The sequence below is a fragment of the Typopeltis vanoorti genome, chromosome 12 (genome assembly GCF_054136105.1).
Source record: "Typopeltis vanoorti isolate ZY-2024b chromosome 12, IOZ_Tvanoo_1.0, whole genome shotgun sequence".
NCBI classification, from domain to species: Eukaryota; Metazoa; Arthropoda; class Arachnida; order Uropygi; family Thelyphonidae; genus Typopeltis; species Typopeltis vanoorti.
Window position 1 is genome coordinate 99,626,426 of NC_143560.1, and position 25,038 is coordinate 99,651,463.

Here is a 25,038-nt window from a genome sequence, read left to right on the forward strand (position 1 = left end):
TGGCAGTGAACTTGTTAATAAGTATATGTATCACAAAAAATTATTTATAATAGAGATAAGATGATACGTATACAAGGACAAGTCTTTCTCAAACAAAAATTAAGTGGATAGATACAATTTATGCTTTCTTAATATTTTTGTCTTTGATTCTTTGGTATTAGGTATTGACTATGCCATATAGTTTACAGATGTAGTTGACTGGTGTAACCAGTTAAAGGTTAAGTATAATTTGTAATGTATAACATTTCAATATGATAAAGATCTTAATTTTATTTAGGATGTGAGGAAAAACTAAGAACACATGCTGATGTTGAAGCAGATGTAGCTGTTACAAGGTTTGTAAAATAAAAAATTAAAAAAAAGTATTTAAATATCAGTTGATTACATTTTCAAAGATCGTTTTAATGGATTTTTTTATATGACAAGTTATTGAAATTGCAAAACTTCTGTTTGTAGATAAATATATCATTATATGGGTATCTCCATAAAGTGAGGAGAACCATACTAACCACTCACATAATATCATACCTCTTCTTAAACTCATTCACTTGTTATTTTTTTTCCCATATCTATGAAACTTAAATGCAGATCCTTGTTATATTCCCATGATTTCTCAACTGTTTAACTTAAAGTGAAATTATGATCTTGACAACCTGCTTGTTCTTCAAGACTTACCTGCAACAGTGAGTAGGAAAATTTTCTATAATTCATACATTCAGTCGAATTTTACTTTTTTATTTATTTATTTATTTATTTTTATAGAAAGATAAGATCAAAGCTATACTCTATCATGTGGAATTTAGACCACCTTCTGAATTATGTATTGCAGCCACTGTAGAACTTTATAGATTCTATATCTCAGCATTTCTGATTAAATATCATCTACTTTAGCTCTTCATCACATTTTAGATTTTTTTGATGGCTTTTTCTACCTCAAATGTTGATACATACTTCTGACTGCATTCCTCTTTTTTTCTACCACTTTCAGTTCTTGCTTCATGTAGTAATCTTCAAAAGTAATTACTCCAAACATGTACAATATCTTCAGTTTTTATGTTGCCTTTATCATCTTTCATTACTTTTAGAGTACTCTCACCAACATAAAATTTTTTAATAGCCTCCAAAACATTATCTCTCTCTCTTTCCTGAATATTTATTTTCTATATTCTTACCAAAATTTTCCCATGTGTTTTGTTTAGTTACTTTTACACACTGCTTCACTTTCTTACAATTTTTTTTCTGTAATCTCAGAGCATTTGGTGAATTACTTCCTAAGAACTCATTATTATTATAATTTTTGCTTTTTTTCTCGCCAAAACATTTCTGTATTTGGTACATTCGTTTCCTATTCTACTGTTTTAGATATCAAACAACCAGTTATTTCTTTATCACCTGCCTTCTATAATAAAAATTCCTGTGCTTCTTCCTTAGTTATACTATGGAAGTGAGACCATAGGCACAAATGAGTCGCATTGTCCAATTCCCTGTTTTGATGTTTGCCCACATCACTCCACTTGATATTGATTGCCACTATTCAGGATTGTCTTCATGATTAATGTTGAATACTTTGGCTACTCCTTTCTTTCTATCATTATAGCCCTGAATATAATGTATGCGTTATTTAGAAGAATCTTGCCTGTTTTCCTCTTGTTTTGGAAATACAAATTATGTTGAAACTTCTAGTTCTTCTCACAGTTCTACTTTTTATGTTGATAGTGTATCTTGAATATGCTGATATCAAGTTTGAGCTTATTTCAGTGGCTGACTTTTCACTGTTTGTCTTAGTTTTATGTTTTGTCTTAGTTAACTGTTTGTATATTAGAATATTACCAATAATAGGAGAGAGAATCTTAGACAAATGCTTTGAAAGTTCATAAGTTGGGCAGCCAGTAGAATCTGCTGTGAATCTTAAAGAAATATTTTCTTTCAGTTTGGAAGTGAACAGACACAAAAAAGGAGGGAAAATTGTTTTCCTTGAACTTTAATGGCTACCAATTGAGCACCTTCCCCCCCCCTGCCTTTGACATTGTATATTGTAACATGCATTATAATTTTCAATTGTTATTGTTTTATTTTTTTTCTTTAATGATATCATTTTGGTTGCGAAAAATTACCAAACATGCTTCTGTTTAATTAAATTATTGTCAATATAAGTGAATCTGTCTTAATTTCAGTAATGTCCATTTTTTACATGTCAATATTTCAATTGCGTGTCAATATGATGTGCAACATACTGCATGTTATTATTATGGTTGAATTTGCTGCACTTAGTTTGAGCTAAGGACTTCCAAAAAAATTATAAAGAATTAAAAACAAATTATTTTTTTTTCTGTAAGAATTGAAACATATTTGGAATAGTTTTTAGCAGTGGATTATAGAAGCAGTGAGTTAATGTAGCTGTGAGAAATATTTAGTTATGGCTAGAGGATAGGTTAATTATAAATTTATATATAACCATTTATTCAGCATAATTAAACATTTTTATATTATTATGTATAAATATGTATGCAAATATTTTTTAAATATATCTATGGGATGTTTAAGGACCAAAACTAGGAGCAGGCTTTTATTTAATCTCCTGGTTTTGTTAAGAAATCCCTAGAACTGACTAGGGTTCCTGATCCAATGTTTGATCCTCGCCTTACCAGGTGTCCCATAAGTTGGCACCTTAGATAACCAAATTATTCTGTATTGGCTTGAACCATATGAAATATGGTTCAAGCCAATACAGAATACAGTCTCTCCCCTCCCCCAATATTTCCTTTAATTTTTGCCAGTGTGCACATGAAATTGTCAGCAAGTTTCCAGTCTGACTCAATATGTGTAGAGTAACCCATAATGCAAAGCATAATGCTGACAAAAGCGAAAGTCACACGCCACAAATCATATTTGGTATGCCTTAAGCTTGATGGCATCTTTGTTAAAAGATCTTGTGCATTGCATGCTAAATATTTCTATTAAAGAAACCAAAATTCCTTCAGCTGCTAAAATACTGTATATACTTGCATTTCATAAGCATATTGTCACATTTATCCAGCCACTCAAATTTAAATGAATTTGCAATTCTTTTATGCTTTAATTTTGACAGTGATATTTTGATGGTTTAACACACTTGAAATTGATGTCATATTTCTTATATTAATGTTGTCCTTTTTTCATCAGCATGTAAAATTGTAAGCTTTAATTTCCTTAAATTTGCATAGCAAAATCCATCACTGTTTGCCTAAGTCCAAGTCACTGTACTGTCTAGATCAGTGGTTCTTAACCTTTTTGAAGTCACGGAACACTTTCGATTATAAGAAAAATTTGGGGAACACCAAAAGCATTAGGGTCATAGAACTAACAATAAAAATATGCATAGACTTGCCTTTTCGATAAATGAAACTTATTTTAATGTGATACTTGAGCTTGTCGACTTTTTCAGATTTCAGCAATATCAGATCTAATATGTGTCATCTCTGTCTATATTAGTAAGTTTTTCATGCTTTTTAGTTTTTATATTGGTTAATATTGAGAAACCGAGCTCACACAAATATGATGTTGAAATTTGTAACAAAATTTTCAGTACCCTTGTGAAGAGAGCTGGGTATTCATTTGGCTTAGACAAAAATCCAAAATTCCTCAACAATTATTTCAGAGAATTTAATTTTTAATGTACGATCCTTTGATAAGGTAACTAATTGTTCTTCTTGTAACGAAAATTCACAACCCGATGTATTAACTGTGCCAAATTGATTTCGTATCCAGTCATAAATATGTGTATTTAAGGAAGGAAAGTAAATTGAAATATTTTCTTCCAATATTGTTAATGTTCTATTATAACATATTTTTTTTGTTCTGATATGTGGTTTTTCCAAAGAGATACGCTCTTTTGGAAATTTGTCAGTGGATGTCGAAATATTTTCATTTTCCCTTGGATACTTGTATTAACACTATTTAAATAATTAAAAATATCGGGTTAAATATGCCATTTTAGCACACAAATATCATTTTGAAGAAGACATTTTACATCTGTACCTTCATTTTTAAAAAAGACCAATAATTCATTCTAAGTTCTAAAATTCGGAATAGCACTTTACCCATGGATAATCATCTTATTTTAGTGTGAAAAAGCAAAGATTCATACTTGGCTTCCATAGATATGCAAAGTTTTTTTTAAAAAAGGCCTGCTTTTAAAGGTATTGACTTGATGTAATTTGTAATATTTACAACTTGGTCTAGTACAGGTTTTAATATTACCGGTAATGTGTTTGAAAAATGTCATGTGATATCTTTTACCGGTGGAACACTTGTAATCAGTTTGTCGAACACCAGTGTTCCAGGGAACACTGGTTAAGAACCACTGGTCTAGATGATAGGCACTCTAAGCAAATGTGCATCTGCAACTTGTTGATGCTAGCATCAGTTAGCTCACACTGTACAAGCTAAAAGTAACTAATTAGTGTATTACGTTGGAAATGGGTATATTATTTGAATGGAAACATTGGAGAACTTCCTGAATAAAATAAGTGACTAGCTGGACTAGCATGATTTATCATATAATTTGTTTTTATAATATGTTCAAAAATTATGAAACTCCGTTTTATAGTATGTTCAAAAAACTGTAAATTAGAAATTCGGAAAGTAAAAATTTTGTGTGCACAGTTATTAGTTGTGTGTGCATGCGCATGTGCACAACTTAGAAGGAACATTGGTTCTCCCTGCCCCAACATCCTACCTGCATGGTTTCATCATGGAACCATTTCAGACTTAACAGAATTAAAAATAACACCAATAACATAAACATAGATAGGGAATAGATGGTGGTGATTTTTTCCCTTGGTGACTTTTGTAGGCATTTCCCACAAAGTGTTCCTGGTGAGATTTTTTTACAGGATAGTTCACCATTCCTTCCCCCCCACCATCACCACCCAATTTTATCCAGGCTCAGGACTGGCATATGACTGGGATGTATTCATGACTGTAATCATTTGTGTTCACGGGGCCGGTTTGCTTGTTCTCGGGGACAAAAAAACCGGAGTTTCTGGTTAAGAAAAAACCCTACTTCTGTATGAGACCGGCTAACTCCCCTTTTGTTGAAAGAGACCAGATATAGCTTCCTAATGTCACCGATGGGAATCGAACCCAGGTCTTTCCGACCAAAGGCTTAGTCTATACTGACTGAGCTATAGAGGCTCAAATAGGTGGTGCTAATGCACTAATACAGAAATTTAAGCAGTAGTAATCAGAGAAAGAAAAGAGTAGCTATAGTACTCAACACTGAAGATAAAGATAAGCTTCTTGAATAGAAGCAATTTCAAATACAGTTGAAGTGGGCAAATTTAATAAGAAATTGGATAGTGACTTATTTGTATGTCTGGTCCCATAGAAAGTTGTAGAATAGAAGTAAAGGAATTTTTTGAGTCATTAGAGAAGATATCTAACATAAAGGAAAAGCTACATTCTGAGACCTAAACAGAAGACTGGAAAATGAATCCTATCCCAGACATATAGACGTTTTGGGATAATGATGATAAGCATGTGCTAGATTTCTTTTCAAGACATGATCTAATCAATACTAAGTCTATGCTCAAACATAAAGATATTCATAAATTTACATGGAAAGAGCACTCATGAAATGATCCAGAACACATGGTCAGAAGGTCAAATTCCAAATGATTGGAGTAGAGCCCTCATACTACCTGTGTGAGAGTTAACCCCAAGAAGAGGAAACTGATCCTGGTTAGCAAAAAATATCAAAAGTGAGGGAGGAAGAGAGGCATGGTCTTTCTTCCTGGAGATGAGACAGGATTGTGTTTTGGTGGTAGTCAGATTCACTACATTCTGCTCAACCCCAGATAAGAATCAGTGTTTAAAGGAGATCAGTTTTTAAATCATTGATTAAAGATCTTGAAGCATAAATTACTAAGGTTTTGAGAATGAAAATTAGGAATGGAAATTACTGTATTTGTACTGCCATTACAAATAGGATTGGATATCAGGGTGAGAAGATTTTTTATATATGAGTTTGTGAAAGTACTGAATACCCAGGTTACATAAGTATTAATTAAAAAAAATCTGATGACAAATGAAAGCCATCCACCATGATCTGCAGTGAATGAGCAGAAAGAAAGCTGGCAATCCATATACACAAAGGAAAGGAGAAATATCATAAGATGGTAGCTTGGTAAGAAGGCCATGATGCCACACTCACTCAGATGCCTTGGAAATATCTATTGTGACCACTTGAGTTTCCACACTTTTCCCATAGCCTGTTAGGAGACCTGCTGTGGAATGAGAATAGTGGAATCCATATTGGTGAATTTCTAAGTGAAGTAGTTGACTGTTGATGACTGTTTGCATTATTTTTGAAAGTGTTAAGATCAGGACAATAGTTTGATGGTTGACTTTCATCTCTTTTTTTTTTGGGGGGGGGGGGGGAGGCATGCTGACTAAAAGCTTGCTTCCAAGCAGTTGGATAGATGCCAGATGAGTATGATAGCTTGAAGAGACAGTAGATGAGTGAATTCTGAAGCACAAGCTTTTAGTACAACTGGAGTAATACTATCAGGACCAGGAGAATTTTTGGAATCAAAAGGCTGTGGAGTATTTTTCTGATTTCCTCCTTCTGGTGAAACTTCAGAGGAATCATAGTGTGGATAGTCTGTGAAATAAGGGGGGGGGGACCTTGGTTCTGTGTGAGTTGGAGTTAAAAATTGATACCAAGAGTACCTTATCTTTACAAGATGCTATCATTGTACCATCAGGATGTGAGAGAAGTGGAAATATGGAAGGGCAAAAGTTGTGTCTACAGCCTTGGCAAGGGACACCAAAAACTTCACTGCCATTTGGACAGAAGACAATCTTTAGTGCATTTGATCCTTACAAAGTCTGCTTTGGATTTGATTTTTCAATTGTTACAAGCTAATGCAAGTTGAGTGAGGCTGGAGTTTTGAGTTAAGCCGTTGGGTATTTTTAGTTGAATTTTTAGCTCGGACTGCTTTGGCATAATTGTTGGAAAATCAGGGTTTGGATAAGGATCGAGCATTTTGAGTGGAGTGGGGAATAAAAGCACTCACCCCAGCGAGAATAATTTCTGCTATTAGATCAGAGTGGGTGATAGGATCAGAGGGGCAAAAGGAATAGTCAGACAATGAAAACGAGGTACAGAAGTCCCTAGGGTCATCCCAATTGACACCATTGTGGTACCACATAATATGAGGTTGAGATAGGGATCCCATACGTCCCGGTTTGCCTGGGACAGTCTTGGTTTTATTACTTCTGTCCCGGCGTCCCGATATGTTTAGTTTGGGATGCTAAATGTCCCAGATTTTTTAGAATATAAAAATATTAACATTTCTAATAAGAATAAGTACAAGTCGTAATCTTTTTGGGTGCTTTTAAAGATGTATGTTTACAAAACAAAAGCAGAGACATATTTATTTTGTAGTTCGGTGAATTACCAGAATGTTAGAATTTTGGGAAATTTAGTTCCATACATTTCATTCAGCCAGAGAAAAGAATGTCAGAATGAGGGAGACAGTCGCCCAACTGTATGTTTAACTAATCGCAACCACGACATCAATTTCGTTCGTCTGGTCGGCCGTAAATTTTTAGCAATCTTTTGTCTCAAGCTTAGTGGGCATAACGTATGATATCCGATGGTCCGAAATGTTTCTCATTGGTCGACATGTTTTTGAATATTAATGCGCCACGATAGTTCGTTTTCTTTCAACCAATGAGAAACATTTCGGACCGTCGGATAACGCACGCTTTTCGAACTAAGCGTCAGGCGCTAAATTATTTTTATATCGCTACAGGGTATGTGATATAACCTAGTTTTGAACTGTTCATTTCGTATTCTTGCATTCTCGTATTAATTGTGAATATCGTATTTTTTAAATTAATAAAGCTATACTTGTTACAAAATGCCCAAAAGAAAGTGTAATTTCAATGAAAAATTGAAGGATCTTTTTCCTTTCATTTTCATAACAAAAAGCAGTGATTGTGATGATAACTCAAGAGTGAAATATAGCGTGTGCCATGCAGAATTTAACATTGGCCATGGAGGTAAGGCAGATATAACTGACCATGTCAATACAAAAAACCTCAAGTCTGCTGTGTCTGCAAAAAGTTCAAGTCAATCATTGACATAATTTTTTGGGTATCAAAAGTTAGGTAGCCAAGAAATGGAGTTGGTTGCACAAGAGACTACATTTGTTTTTCATGCAGTTAAACACAATCACAGTTTCCAATCTATGGATTGTACATCCTCTATTTAAAAAAAAATTCTTGAATAAGAAATTTTCATGTGCACAAACGAAGTGCAAGGCTATTATTACCAATGTCTTATCACTACATGTAAAAAGTGAAATATTGGAAGATCTGAGGAATGTAAAATATTGTTGCATATCCATAGATGCATCTAATTATATTGATCTTAAGATTGTACCTATCAATGTGAGGTATTTCACTGTTGATAAAGGGATTTCAACAGAAATATTAGAATTTTCTAGCCTTCCTGGAGAAACTTCTGATTTAATTTGTGATCACATTTTAAATGCTGCCCAAAAATATAACAATACTGATAAAATAATAGGCATTTCAGCAGATAATACCAACACAAATTTTGGTGGATTAAAAAAAAAAAGGAAAGGTAAAATTAATGTTTTTACTAAATTACAAAACAAATTAAACAGAAAATTAATTGGCATAGGTTGTGCAGCTCACATTATACATAATGCTGTACAAACTGATGCTGATATCTTACCAATAGATATTCAAACAATTTTGGGTAAAGTTTTCCAGCATTTTAACCAATTCAGTCTTTTTTCAGATTTCAGACTTTCGACTCTGTCAGAGTTGAAAGTCTGAAATCTTTTTGTGATTTTGTCGAAACTGAATACAAGACTATTTTAGGTCATAGCAAAACATGATGGCTTTCACTGCAGCCATGTTTAATTTGTTTTATTGAAATGTACGATGGGCTTAAATCTTATTTCTTGTCTCAAGATATTTTGAATACGTTTTTCAGTGATAAGAAGTCTTTCATTTATCTTCTATTTTTAAAAAATCAGATGAAAATATTTTCTGAGGCAATCCAGTGAATCGAAAGAGAATATGCTACGGGTTGTGAGGTAAAAAAAAGAGATAACATTCTTATTATGAAAATTTTATTGTGTGAAAATGAGAAGTATTTACACAGTGAAGTGAAAATCGAAATGAAAAATCTTTGTGAAGAAGGTTTAATGACTGAATCATCATTTAGAGACAGCATCTCCAATTTTTACTTCATTGCAATTCAATATATTCAAGAATGGACTCAAAATCAGTTTAGTGTATTTATTAAAATGGAATGGGCTTGCTTGAATCTTGTATCTTCGGAAAATTTAATGGAATGTGTCAAAGAAATTGAGACCATCTTACCAAATTTCAACTTAAATGAAGAGAACTTATTTGATGAGTACAGCCATGTTAAAATGTATGCAACTGAGTTTAAAATTAATGAATAGAATAATGCCAGTTGTAAACTTGAGGATAGGTGGAAAGAAATCTTTGGTCATTTTAAAAAGGAACAAATTACTTATAGTGAAATAGCTTCAATTATGAGTTTTTGTTTGACCTTACCAGGATCAAATGCTTCTATTGAATGAATTTTTTCATTGATGAATTCGTTATGGACAAATGAAAGGGATCGCTTGCAACAGTTAAATCTATCATGCTTGTTAAAACCCATTACAGAAGCATGTCATGTTCAGAGTTTTTCGATATAGTATCTAAGAATCGACAACTCTTGCACAAAATCCATTCTTCAACCAAATATAATAATGATTCTGCAAGTAGCAGTAAAATGGGACAGGCAACGATCAGCTGTAATGTACAAGAAGAGGCAGAATAAGGAAGAGAGGATTATATATTAAAAATGAATTAAAAATTTGTTTTTATTTTTTTAATTTTTAAGTTAAATAAAATAAATTAAATTAATTTATTTTTCATATAATTTCAGATATTATGCATCTACACACGCATAATCGTGTTGTTTATATTTTATTGTATTTACATTGTAGTTCCCGTTTTATTGACATATTAACATTTTATGTCTTTATATGATGATGATGATGATGATGATGATGAATGCTTAATTTAAGTGTTACGTTTTAAGTGTTGTTATTAGAATTCTATTTATTTGAAGTATGTATAAACATTTATGTTATCTACATTAATAAATCAAATTCAGCTAAATATTTAATTTTTTTATTTTAAAATACATCATGTTAACGAATAAAAATTTATTTCTTTTAACCCTTAATTTTACAAAATTTATTGTGTCCCAGTTTTTTGTTTTCAAAAAATGGGATCCCTAGGCTGAGAATATTAGAAGGATGATCTGTACAAAAGGAGACATAAACAAGGTTATGATTAGACTTGCCAAGAGAAGAATTAAGATTAGTGGTGTATTTGGAGGAATGTGAGAATTACAGAGACATTTCATTACTGAGTGTTCTTGGTAAGATATATGCAAGTATACTTGAGAAACAGTTGAGAAGGATTGTGGAAGAGAAGCTTGGTGAAGAACAAGCTGGATTCATGCCAAATAGAAGCTGTCAGGATCAGATTTTCACTTTACAACAGATAGTTGATAAATCATGGGAATATAACAAAGATCTGTATTTAAGTTTTGTAGATCTGGAAAAGGCATATGACAAGGTACCAAGAGAGAAGCTATTCCAAATGCTACAGTTATATGGTGTTGATGGGGCATTATATCAAGCAATACTTAGTCTTTATTTGAGTTGTAAGTCAGCAGTTAGAATTGAAGGAAGTACTGGAAGGTTGTTTAATGTTAAATCTGGTGTCAGACAAGAATGTTCATTATCCCTTCTCTTATTCATTATCTATATGGATCACATTATGAAGGAAAGTGATATTAAACCTGATATCAAAATTGGAGGTTATCTCAGCTCTTTGCTTTATGCAGATGATGTTAAATCATCAGTGATGGTGCAAACAGTTTAGCTTCTTTTCCAGCTTGGTCTGTAAAGCTGGAGAGGGAAGCCACTCTGAATTTATACATTGAAATTGTTAAGGAAAATTATCTCACTATCAAGGTAATTGTACTGTGTGTGATCGACTTTCAGAGATAGTAAATAGATCAGTGAAGTCTTCAGAATTAGGAGAATGGTAGAGGCAGCAAATGAAGGCAACAAATTGAGGTAAGGAAATCTTAAGCCACAGTAAATCATATAAAGATTATTCTAGGTCTTGATAGCCTTTGTCATGGAATATCTCACCTGACAATCCTGCCTTTCTTACAAAAAGGCATCATGGAAGATGTAATAAGGAAAGTTGAAGTGATGTTGCAGATGATGCCAGTTGTAGTTTGGCGATGAATAACATTAGGTTTGTAGGTGGTAGTGCATATCATTGATATTAGAATTAAGACATATCGGTACACAATAAATAACGGAAAAAACTCGCGTAGAAAGATTATTTATTAGTATAATTTTTGCCTGTGTGTCACAGGCATCCTCAGTACATTAAGCTCAAAATTAAATACTAACTGACAATTCCCAAAAGCGCCACCTAATAAGTAGCTGGTGTAAGATAACTAAAAAGTCAATAACTTTCCTAAAAAAAAAAAAAAATAATAATAATAATATAATAAAAAGTTAGGAAAGATTAGCTGATTTGTAAAGTACTATCTCCCATAAAGGGGACAGACGTAAGCCGTCGGATCTGTTTAAGTTAGGAGAATGAAGTAGAGTTTCACATGTTTCTTTATAAAGGCGTTCCATGAGAAACTGACTTTTGTGAAGAACTCTTGTTTTTCTCCAATGAACTCTGTGTCTAGTGAAGATGGCATGTTCAGAAAGTCTAGACTTTTCAGGCTTCACATGTTTCTTTATAAAGGCGTTCCTGAAAAGTCTGGACTTTCTGAACATGCCATCTTCACTAGACACAGAGTTCATTGGAGAAAGACAAGAGTTCTTCACAAAAGTCAGTTTCTCATGGAACGCCTTTATAAAGAAACATGTGAAACTCTACTTCATTCTCCTAACTTAAACAGATCCGACGGCTTACGTCTGTCCCCTTTATGGGAGATAGTACTTTACAAATCAGCTAATCTTTCCTAACTTTTTATTATATTAATTTTTTTTTTTTTTAGGAAAGTTATTGACCTTTTTAGTTATCTTACACCAGCTACTTATTAGGTGGTGCTTTTTGGAATTGTCAGTTAGTGTTTAATTTTGAGCTTAATGTACTGAGGATGCCTGTGACACACAGGCGAAAATTATACTAATAAATAATCTTTCTACGTGAGTTTTTTCCGTTATTTATTGTGTACCGATATGTCTACTCACGGTTTACCTCTTTTAAAACTTAGAATTAAGACATGTCAATATGAAATGTTTTTTTGGAGATTTCTTGGTGGTTTTTTTTTTAACTGCAGTGACTCTGAAATTACTATCAGACTTAAATTTAAATATGCCATGTGAATGATGCATTTATTTGACTCCACAGACAAAATACTCCGGATTCATTTTTAACTCATCGAACAGACAACACTCTAAAATACATTCCACTTTAGAAAGAGAATGAAATAACTGACTGCTCTTTCCTTGACACGCTACTCACATCTATGTCAAATGGTTTAATTCGGTAAAAATAGTAGTAAAATTAGTTAAGGTCAGCTGCAAGAGCTGTGTCATTAGAACAAACAGCTGGGCTGGGTGATTGTTTACATATCTTACAGTATTATGTGTTGACTTTCTATGAAACAGCTCTTGCAGCTGACCTTAACTAATTTTACTACTATTTTTACCGAATACCTAATAAGATAGATAAAATGCTATATATATAGCCCTTCTTTCTTCTCTAACATGCAAGATCAAATCATTGCTATTGCTATCCACTTATTTGGGATACATCTGAAAAGATAGTTAAGGTAATAAATATAACCTTCAAGTGCTGACTAAAAAGAAAAAAAACATTCTGAGACATTAAAGCATTGACTAATAATTTCCAACACCTAATCCTGTCCCCAAGATTACTGAGATAGGATAAATGGTTTACATTTTCCAGGTCCTCTATCCAGTTTAAGTAATAAGTTGGATTGAATCAGTGCACTTTGGTTAGATCAGTGAAAGCCATGAAAAGTGGATGATTTTGTTCACAGAATTTCTCTTTGAGTTGATGATGTGCAGTAATATATAAATATAACCTCCAAGTACTATCAGACTTAAATATATCTTTCCAGCTATAGATAATAAATAGATGCATTGATAATTTACTCCAGTCTGACTTATTACCATTTTTTAAAATATGGTTATAATCAAATATCTTTAAAGAGCATGCATATCTCTTTGTCTTTGAAATTTGAACAAAAAGATTGAAGCTGATGTTCAGTCCACACCTTCCTTGAAACTCTTGGAAGGCCATCGTGACCTGGGCTGGGCTGGATTTTTCTTAATAGAATATTCAGCTTAGCCAAAGGAGGTAGGTAGAGAACTGAAGTAATCCTTAAACTGTTGCTGAGAAATTCTCTTGATCCTTAAAATGCACTTTTCCATGAGTAATTAAAATGATCTTTCTCGATATATCCTTTGTTCATATGGGATCCAAACCATAAAGAGGTTCTATAAAATGCTTTGACTTTAAAGAAGACCTGAGAGTCAAAAGTCAGCAAGGCTTTTGTATTTCCTTAAATTTCTGCAACCAAAAAAAAAAAAAAAAAATTTAAGTTCTTTATACCCTTGCGATTTTTTAAAAAAAAAATTTATTTGAAACATTTGGGATCATAGTGTAAGGCATGGAAAGTCAGTTTAATATTGATCAGAAGATTTTTCATTTTCATCAAACCAGTTGATATTTCTTAATCTAGTTTCTTTGCAGATAACAAAAATGGCAGACTTCATTACCAGCCAGTGCTACTCAACATGTTTGAAATGCTCAATAGGTAATTTGATGTTGAGACATAGTTGGAACTGGCTGCACTTCTCAGCGTATTAGCATTAGTCTTGTTTGGAGTATATCATTCCCTACAAGGTGAATCCTGATATACATGATGGAATGAATAAGATCGATCCAACAGTCATCAGCACTGGTCATGGTTCTTGTGAGGAGGACATCATTAATGACAAGCATAATCTCATTATTAATCAAATGAGAGGGACCCGAGTGAGGGTTTCCACAAATTATTGAATGTGGTTTTTTTTATATAAAAAAAAAAAAAAAAGTATAATATGCCAGAATCAAAAAATTAGAATAATCAAAGAAAATGTGTTGAATGATTTGCAATTCTAATTTATTGCATAGAAAATAATTATTACTAAATATGAATTAGCATCATCTAAATCTGTGTACTTGGTAGATTATATAACCATGTAAACACATAAAAATGTAATATAAATTATAAGAAAACTGTTATTTGAAAACATTCACAAAATTAGAATAATTTTTAATGTGGTTCAAAAAATATTAGAATAATGTGAAAATAAATGCACACAAATTTCAAAGGGAAACAACATGATAATTAGTACTTTGTTGCATCCCTCCTTTAAATAATATGACCAACTGTTTGTAAACGGTTGGCCATATTATTTACTAGCAGTTCAGTTTATTTTTTTTTTTTTATCAAAACATGGCCATATGGTCTGCAGACTAGAAACAAGTTCATTTTTGTCACTTGGGACAACTTCTTGAAGATGTTTCTTAATTCTCCACAAATTCTCAATGGAGTTTAAATCTGATGAGTTTGCCGATCAAGGAATTACATTGATTTTCCTTTCTTTGAGCCATCTAGTAGTGGTCTTGGAAGTGTGACAAGAAGCTGAATCTTGCCGAAAAAAGGAAATCATCACCACATAAATCTTCCGATGCCGATAACATAAAATGCTCAAGAATTTCTTAGTACACACTTTGAAATTGACTCTTTTGTATACAATACAGGGCCTACCTGGACCCTCTGCAGTCATACAAATCCATGCCATGACAGAGGTTGCAAATTTTACTGAACACCTCATGCATTCTTAATCAAATGCTTCTTGCTTAAGATGCCAAACATGTATCCTTTGATGTGTTTGTAAACAAAGACAACAGTCTTTGCTTACACAATCGCACCCTAGCTGTCTTTTGCTTGGAAGTCATAAACAGCTTCATCTTAGGCACATATGATTTAAAACCCAATTTATGAAGCCATCTCAATGTCATAGATTCAGACACATTCACACCTAGTTCTTTCCATCTTCTGTGAAAATACCTTACATTTCGGAAGTGGTTTTTCTTCATGATATTCTTCAATCTCCTCTCATCTCTTGATGTAGTTATCACCTTTTGACCGCTATTGCAACAATTATTTTGAAAACTCCAGTTATTAGAGTACTGTCTCAATACTCTACTCACGCTCGCATGAGAACATTAATTCCTTAGCTATAAACTGTTGAGTTTGCCTTTGTGTAGAGAGACACCATACAAATTTTCTTAGCTTTCAATATGTCACTTGTATAGTGGTTTAGCAACCCATGTTTAGCAAATGATTAACTGAAATCTACATGCAAACAATTCCTCGCACACAAGTCAGTCCTGCAGCTAACTGAAATATATGCTATTTCTATGTTCTCCTCAAACCAATTGGGAAAAAATTGGAATATTCTCATATATTGAACCATGTTAAAAATTATTCTAATTTTGTGAATGTTTTCAAATAACAGTTTTCTTATAATTTCTATTACATTTTTGAGTATTTATGTGGTTATATAATCTACAAAGTACATAGAATTAGATGATGCTAATTCATATTTGGCAGTAATTATTTTCTATGCAATAAATTAGAATTGCAATTGTGAAGATAATGTTCAGCACACTTAATCGTGATGAGAGTTCTATTTGTTTACCAGCATCCTTAACATTCACAATAAAGCAAACTTGCTTTGCAATAATCTCAGTGCAGCTAATTCTCCTTCCAGAGTGTAGTTAGGTCCAAATTTTGATCTAAGTTACCAAAAAAATCACTTTATCTTGTATGTGACACAAGATAGTGTCAAATTTGGCATTAAAATCTTCTTTTGGGTCATCAGTATCCAGGGTTGGAGCAGGCTTAGGTACCAATCACTAACATGTCTTTCAGATTGTTCAGCAGTCTAAGTATCCAAGAATCAACATTATAGACTGCAAAGTAAATGCCTTGATTTTGACTGCTACTTGGTGATTCCACTGAATGTGATTATCCAGTCCAGGGTTAGTGAATCATACTATTTTTGGGCATGTTTTCTCATCTGGAGTGAGTAGAGTGAATTCTGTTCATTCTAGATAAAGTGGCTGGAGTGAGCAGAGTGGGCTACTCAGTCATGGGGTGCATCTTGTTCCCATCACTATTTGCTACTGCTGGAGGACCTGTGTAAATATTGTGCGTTATACAGCCTTGGAAGATATTTGTGCATAAAAGTTCCTTTTAATATAGGAATGTTGGTGGATTTATTTATAGCTAAAAAGAAACAAAGGAATCAAAGATGGATTGATATAAATCTTAAATGATGTGGACCGGAAAGGAAACAGAGAATAGGAATGTTGAACCTATTAACACTTGCATGTAAAGATGAGGAGTTATTGGATATTATGGAGAAGAAATAGGATATGAATGAGACAAAATGGGGAGGGGGGGGAGTTAAGAGGAGACTTTCCTTTTTGAAAGGAACTGATGGCCAACCAAAAAATTGTGTTGGTTTAATCATTAATAATGAAATAATGATACTTTATAAGTATCATTACTTATAAAGTATCATTAATTATAATGGAATTAGTGATAAGATAATGATGCTTGTAATTAATTAATTATTAAAATAAAGAGAGCCAAGAGGCTTCATTTCAGTGATGTAAAATTACATAAGATTTCTTAAGTTGACCAGAGAGCTTGCTGGAATACATTCCTCGGCATTCACGAGTTGTTTAAGTCTGGACTACTTAAGACATAGGCGCTGCCCAAGCTTCTATATATTCACCTTTTATTAGTCCATTTTGATAAGGTTTCACTGGCCTGACAGCTGTTTTGAACTGGTTGGTTCTCTTCAGAGACAATGACCTTGTATGTATTGTATATGCAGGTGTATCTCCATGGAGTCAAAACACTCATGGGAGATCCATTATTCACTGATGAAGCACCCATAACCACCTCTGGAAACCCATTCACCATCCCCCCCCCCCCCCCAAGCAAAAATCTGGTCCTTACACCTTTGCTAACCACACTTTTCCAGTGGTGGCCCCATGTTCTCACCATTCTTGCCATGTACTGAAAAAGGTCTGTACTGTCAATCCTATAAAACCCCTTTAATAACTTAACTTAAATGTGTCTATCATGTCTTCTCTTTTTCACCTATCAGCTAATTGTGAAGCCTACAGATTGCCAATCGGTTCTCATAGGGAGCATTCCACAGACCTGTCACAATCTGTCACTTGCCTCTGGATCCTCTCCACAACTTCTTCATACCCATGGAATCTGGCTGTCCTGATCTGTGCACAGTAATCCAGATGTGACTTTATTATATAGGGGCACAATAACATCTTTATCCCTGCTTGTTAGTGTGTTCACCCACCATGTAATCTGATGTGCTGTTTTGGTTACCTTTGCTATATGCCCTCTAAACTTCAACTCTCTGTCCACAATCATAATGACCCAAGTCCCTGGCCTCATCAGTTTCCTGCAATTCAGTTCTGTCTGTATAGTACGCAACTTCTGATCTCTTCCCACTATACACTTGGCCACATTAAACTGGAAGCCATTTACCTTTGCCCATAATGCTAGTCTGTTTGTCTTCCTGCAGGATCTCTGCCTCATTTAGCATTTACTTTCATTCCTCTTCCCAGTTTAAGATCAACAAACAACTGAATATTTCCTGTCAGATCATTTCCTATAGCATTGATATACAAATTAAACAGAGGATCAAGTACGAGCCTTGTGGTACACCACTCGTCACTTGCTTTTTCCTGGACTGAACTTTTCCATAAACCACTTTGATATTTGTCTCTCAGCCACCCTCTAATCCAAATCACCAGATTCATAACCATCCCCCATTTGCTCTAATTTATACAATAGAGGTCTATGTGGAATCTTAAGTGCTTTGCAAGTTTACCAGTATCACTGAGTAGCCATTTCCCTTATCCAATTCCATTGTCACTTGATTATAAAAAGTAAACAAATTACTAAAGCAAGACCTACCCTTCACAAAACCATGTTGTCCCTTATAGAGTATATTTCTACTCACTCAGTCCAGAATTTCTTTCACCAATTTCTGCAATTCCTTAACCACTATCACTCCTGAGATGCTGATTACCTATAAATTGCTATAGAGTTCTGTCTTGGAGCCTCCTTTGTTCAAAGGGACTATTTGTTTTCCCTCTTTTCACTCAATTGGCATTTTCCAGGACTGAGGCTTAAATTAAACAGCTTAGTTGGTGGAGCTGATAATTCCCATGCACATTCTTGTAATATATGGGCCCATATGCCATTGAATTCCATGGCTGTGTATTTGTATTGAGGTTCTACAATATTTTAAGCATCTCCATTTCTCCAACCTCTATTCTCCTATCAGTCAATGTCACATCTGGCATTGCATTGTCACATTTGCAAGGATGTACCACCTAGATGGTACATCCTTGCAAAATGTTCACTCAGCATTTCAGCTATTTGGCTTGGTTCTGTTACCTCCCCACCATCAGCATTTTTTCAAGTTATCCTTCTGTAGTCGTTCTTCCTTTTACTGGCCGCATAGGAAAAAACTATTGAGAGTTATTTTTGGCCTCATCAACTGGCTTTCTTCCATAATTAGCTGTAGCCTTCCTTACCATACTGGTCACTCTTCTTGCTTGTGCCTTTTACTGTTCATGGCCATACTGATCACCTTTTATTTATAATCCCTCTACAACCTTTTCTTTGTCCTCAACTCCTGCTTTATGAAGCTATTGATCCATCTAACTCCCACCTGATTTATTCTTCTCTTTCTAGGTACTGCTTTCTTTAAACACACCTTCACCACTATCTTTCCCCAGCTTGTCACAATGTCTGGCAATCTCCTAGGTCAAGACTATATGATCACTTTCTCCAAGCAGAGGCAAAATAGCTAGATTGGTTACTATTCAGTTATCTGATGCTATAATCAAATCCAGCACTCTTGAATCTTGTGTTCTCTGAATTACATGCTACCTCAGGTAAGTATCTCTCAGCAGCTGTATAAATTCCATTTCTTTCCTTGCCTGTGACCATTCATCTTCCCAGTTTGTCCCTATAGCTGAAATCCTCCATAATGATTACTTGACCCATACTCACCATGCTAATTTGCAAGTGCATGTCATCTACATTCTCATTTATACATTCTGGATTATAGCAGCAACCAATTACATATTTAGTCCTGATGGCCTCTATCTCACACCAGATAGCTTCAAATGAATTGCTCTCTGAATTGCTGTCCTTGTGATGTACTTCTACTCTTTTTGGCTTTAATTCCTCTACTATTGTTAGCAAAATTCCTCCTCTCCCCATCCTGTTCCTTCTGCCCTCTCCTAACACTATATCTCTTGCATTCTATTCCTATGACCATATCATCCTCAGTCAACCACATCTCATTAATGCCTATAACTTTTGTCGAAGTTGTGCTAACCAATGTCAAAAACTCCTCAACCTTATTTCAAATACTTATGGCATTAGTATATATAAACTGCAATATTTCCTTCATCCCACAACCTCTCTTACACCTTAAATTACTCACCCCACTAAAGTCAACATGGGGTGCTACATTTTGCACCATGTGATCACTCTCCAACTTTCTAACCTCTAGATTGCCTGGACCCACGTTCACCATTCTTTCTTCGTTCAGAAATGCAAAGTCTAGTTTTCTTGACTTTGCATTTCTGAACTTTCACTGAACAACACTGTCTCAGGCCTTCTGCCACCAAATCCATTTAGATGTAAGCTGTCCATCTTATGTAAATTCTTACTTCCATCAAACTCACCCCACACCCACTCCTCCTGCACAATCTGAATGCTGACTCATTTGTGATCATAGCTCTATCTCAGCCTGCCTCTATCATACTGTGGCAACAGACTCACAAATTTTGCTTTTTCAGTCTTCTTTTTTGCATGCACTAGTAACTTTATCATGTCTTCTTGCATACCACATTATCACTTGCATTTGTAAACCAGCCAAAAAAAACATCATATGTTCCTTTTTCCAATTTTGTTTACCTTTTCCTAAATTGTGGTCTTTTCTCTGATAGTCTGCCAAGCTTTTCTTTGGATGAGACTTGAAAGTATATTGAATTTCCCCAGGGCAGCTTACTAACTGGTAAGTCCAGTGGTAGGGATGCTACCCAACACCTCTGGACAGGTAGATTCAATAGCATTTACTCTATTAGGATGTTAGGGTTATACTGCTGATACTTGGTTGCCAGTGCCTCGTCTGTACTTTTAGACCAGGATGGACCATGAGGTGAGGTTGATATTTGAGAGGGAGAGGCTATGTATTGCACTACATAGTATAAGCAAAACTGATAGAACATATAATTGAATGGACAACAGCATACTACCAAAAATATTATACAGATATAAAATAAGTGGTAAAAGAAGAATCGTAAGACCAAGAAAGAGATGGCATGAGACTGGAACAAGCCATCTAGCCTAAAATCCATTGAAGAAGACCTTAACTCTCTACATTCTTACAGCATCACTGAAATCATTTATCTTAACTTCAGAAAAACATGACTTTGTCACACTCTCCTCAAGGACTCCTTGTATCAGTGAATTGCCATTGATGCAAATTCAATCCTTATTTTCACACTTTTGCTTTTTTATGCTCTGCTTTCTCTCCCATTTCTTTCACTTTTGTGTCATACCATTTGTGAGGTGTTTCTCCAACCATTCAATCTCACATTTAGTCACGTTTAGTCCTGTGAAGGCAATGGTGTATTTAGGTATTTCCTACCCCTAGGCCTGCAGAAAGTGCCGCCCCTCATATTTAATGAACATGTTAATTTACATGCATAGCCTATTTATATCGTAAATTTGTAATATAAATATATATAATGGCTCACCCAAAATGTCCTAGAATATTCTATGTCTTGCTGCTCATTCGGTGAAGGTATTATCGTGTCCACATAGTCCAGTGCCTTTTAATATCGCTCTCAATTTGCCAAGTTGCTGAGCCTTTCTTCTGTCATAGTTGTTCTATAGTAAGCCTTCAACCTTTTCAGGATGGAAAACAATTGTTCAGTTCAGCAATTTGTTGCCATCTCACACAGAAAAATCGTAACAGCAGTGTCTAGATTGGGATATATATACACTGTAGGACTTCCTTTCGAATTTTCTGTGAAAGGTGTAGGAATGTATTTATTTCTAGGCCACTTGATTTCAGGTGCGCTCTGAAGTGCAGACATTCGTTTACAAATTCAGGTTCAATATCAGTTGAAAAGTGTTCTTTTCGACTGTTTTTTGCCCCTTTTATGACACATCCTTTTCACATATTACATGCATTGTTGTGAGAAATCGGAACTCCGAGAGGTTTTTATTCGACACTTTTCTTCGATTCATTTCGAATGAGAGACTATGCAAAATTGTGTTATAAGTATCAGTTTTGAAACTGACTGACTGGATTGTTCTCGTCTTCATTTTCATTACTTTCATCTGCACTGTCATCAAAAAACCTGGTGGGCTTTTTCTTTCTCTTTTTCTCTACCTCATACAAGTCAACTCCACTAAATTTCTTGCCCTGTTCTTCATAGGATTCATAGAGTAACTCTAGTTCTTTGAAATATTCTTCGAGGGACCTGTACAGTTCACACATAGTTCCTATATCAATGTTTACACTTTGTAATTTCTTGCTTGTGGCATTCATTCTTGCGAGAATATCACCCCATAGGCAGGTCATGATCCCAACCTCCAGTGACTGAAGTTGCCATAGAATACTACTTGCTTCGCATCGCATAACTTTCTTCTGGGTGGTGTCATTTTCAATTTCGGACAAAGTGGAAATTATTTCCTTCCATCCCTCATGAAGACTCTGACAGGCATCATCACGAGCTGACCAACGAGTAGCAAAGAACTTTTGAATACATTTCCAGAGGTTTCCAGGTGCTTTCTTAGAACACTCCACCGATGTGTTGAAGATGTGAAAAATACGTACAGTTTCTGAAAGACATCAAAAAATGCGTAAGAGTATGGACAGGATTCGGCAGCACAAGTACCAATTAGAGACAGAGAATGTCCAGTGCATGGTGTGAATTCTGCCAATGGATTTATTTCACAAATTCTTGCTTGCAGTCCTGTGTACTTGCCTGACATGTTACTAGCATTATGATATGCCTGCCTCTGCAATTTGCTACATCAATTCCAAGCTTGTTTAGTGAAGTCAAAACCGCCCCTCTTGTAACTCTTCAGATTTGTGACTTACGTTAGGAATGAAATGCAAGAAACCCTCCACAGGAGTTCCATGTTCTTTCACATATCGTACAATGAAGGACAGCTGATCAACATGAGACAAGTCTGGTGTTGAGTCAACACTTATGGAATAGTACTTAGCTATTTTAAGTTCTTCCACAATAAATTTGATTACTTTCTCGCCCATTCTTTTAATAAATTCCTCATATGTGGCAAAGGAAGGATAGGAAACGAAACTTATTCCTTTTTCCCGCATTTGGCAATGTGCTCAGCAAGAAAGGGATCAAATTCACTAATTAACTCTAGTCACATCATTACATTTCCTTTATGCACAGAACCAAAAATGTCATCCTTTCTCCTCAAAGCAAGTCCTCTACTGGCCAATGTTTTTACAACTGCAACGACTCGTTTTAACACTGCCTTCCAGTACTTAATTTCTTCTTCCAGTTGCTGAGTTATTTGTAACTCAATTCTCCCTGCAAGATTTGCTCTTTGTTTCAGAACTATCAGACAGTTCATATCACTAGTTGCTTTCTCGTGATGACTCACTCGTGCTTCTGCATTTTTCCAGTCATTAAATCCACCGACAAAGTGACTGTCGTCAGCTCCCCCTCCACCCGACAAGGTGCACAGAAGATCATTCCAGTACTAGGAGAGTAAACAAGAAATCTCTTATTAATTTTTTGCCATTAATCAGATTCCTCTCAATAAGTTTCTTAGAAACATGTCTTACTTTGTCAGGATAAACTCTTTGTGATTTGAAAGATCACTGTCTAAATTTTGCAGAAACCCGTTAACTGCGATACACTCGTGTGTTACATCATTTAGAATCCACTCAGCTGGGTGATTACTCACTATGATTACTCACTGCTGCCAGATTGTTGGGATTTGTTGTAGGCAAGTCATTTGAAACAAATTCAATTTCCATCTCCTCAACCACTTCTTGTTTTTCCAAATCACAATCACTATTAGCAGATACTGATGCAAAAAAACTGTCCAGTATTCTTGTCTTTGTTAAATATTTTGTTAATTTTCACTTCCTTTTCTTTTCTCCTCTTCTTATATTCAGTACACTAAGTTGCTTTCTACCGTCACTCATGTTTTAAAATTTAAATAGTAATTTAAAACATGCAGGAAGCACGGAATGATTTACGCAATTTATAACTTTTTAAAAGCAAAACAATAAAACAGTATTACCTCCACTCTGATGACAACATATACCAAGGGCAGTGAAAACTCTAAAACTAATTTCAGATTTAGCACATCTTAACTGCCACAAAGATATCAGGATACTGAACTAAAGAGTTCAAGGAAGGGTAACAATCTTAATTTGAATTCAAAATAATAAAGAAGGAAAAGTTGTTACAGTTAGTAAGAATAATACCGACAAAAAATTAATTAACAATCTCTCCTAACTGCAATCCCTATTACCTTTGTGTCAAGTTACCAATAACACAGTAGCTTTCCGTGCACGTGTCTCGGTCTGCATAGTTATGTAGAATCTGATTACATGCCAATATGCTTGCAGACTAAACTTACAATGAGGAAAAGAAAAATATTTCTCTACTTGTGAGTAGATGCGGCATATAAGGAACATGTTATAATTACAAAAATGAGAGCCTGGACATTTCCGCCACCCCTCAAAATTTGCCGCTCTAGGCCCAGGCCTATACATCAATATGCCACTGTGTGAAGGGACACTAACTAAGCTAATTGCATTATCACGTATTTTGTCTTTCAATTCTCTGCTATCATTCTTCTTACTCTCTTCACACTTCTGGCATTTGCTCACAAAACATTTTCACATTTTCTACAAACACATTCTTCAGTTTCATTCTTCCAAAAATATCTCCTGCAAAGGCTGCAGCAAATATAATCGCACACATTAAAATCACACACCGTTATTTTGTGCATCGGCACCAATCAGAAAATTTAACACACTACTCTTACAGTTAATCACACAAACACTCATAAATATAATGATGCAGCAAAAAAGAATGACTTAATTGATGCTGAAAACTTCCAAAATGAAGTTATCTTCTGGCATTGATATTCACCACTTGTACTGCCTTCCACCCTTTTGTGGAATATTAACCAAGGCAGATCTCCCTTCATGATTCCACAAACTATCCACAATAAGCCTCCTCTGACCTTTTGTCAGAAGGATATCAGAAAAATACTCATTAGTCTTGATAGTAATAAGCCTCATGAGTATATTTAGAGTATGTATTTCTAATAATCCTAGTAAGTATTTCTCTAGTTGTACTAAAAGCTTGTTCTCCAGAATTGATGCTAATCTTGTATCACCTCTTCAAGCTGTCATACTCATCTACTCAACAGCTTGGAAGGACGAGGGACCTAAGCTTTTATCAAGCCTCTTCCTCAAAAGGACAATAGTCAACAATCAAATCATCACTCTGTTGCTCTGACTTCAGTACTTCAGAAAATAATGGAAAAAGTCAACAGCCAACTGCTTCACTACTTGGAGACTCAATGAATGCTTAGTAATCACAAGTATGGATTCCATCATTTTTGCTCCACAGTTGATCTCCTAGTTTTTAGGAAGGTGGGTGATCTCCTAGATCACCCACCTTCGAACACAGGCCATATCAAGAGAAATGCAAGCAGTTATTCTTGAT

At 34.7% G+C, this 25,038-nt stretch overlaps 1 long non-coding RNA gene across 7 annotated transcripts in view; it reads left to right on the top strand.

Moving 5' to 3' along the window:
* The window catches only part of LOC150101055 (uncharacterized), a 138,341-nt gene that overhangs the window by 110,033 nt on the left and 3,270 nt on the right, over nucleotides 1-25,038 (top strand). For 6 of the 7 annotated variants that reach the window (XR_016549150.1, XR_016549154.1, XR_016549152.1 and 3 more), the window contains exon 3: nucleotides 278-335. This is a non-coding gene — a long non-coding RNA (uncharacterized LOC150101055). Of the gene's footprint in view, nucleotides 1-277; nucleotides 336-588; nucleotides 684-25,038 lie in introns of all 7 variants that reach the window. The other variant, XR_016549155.1, reaches the window with a different exon arrangement.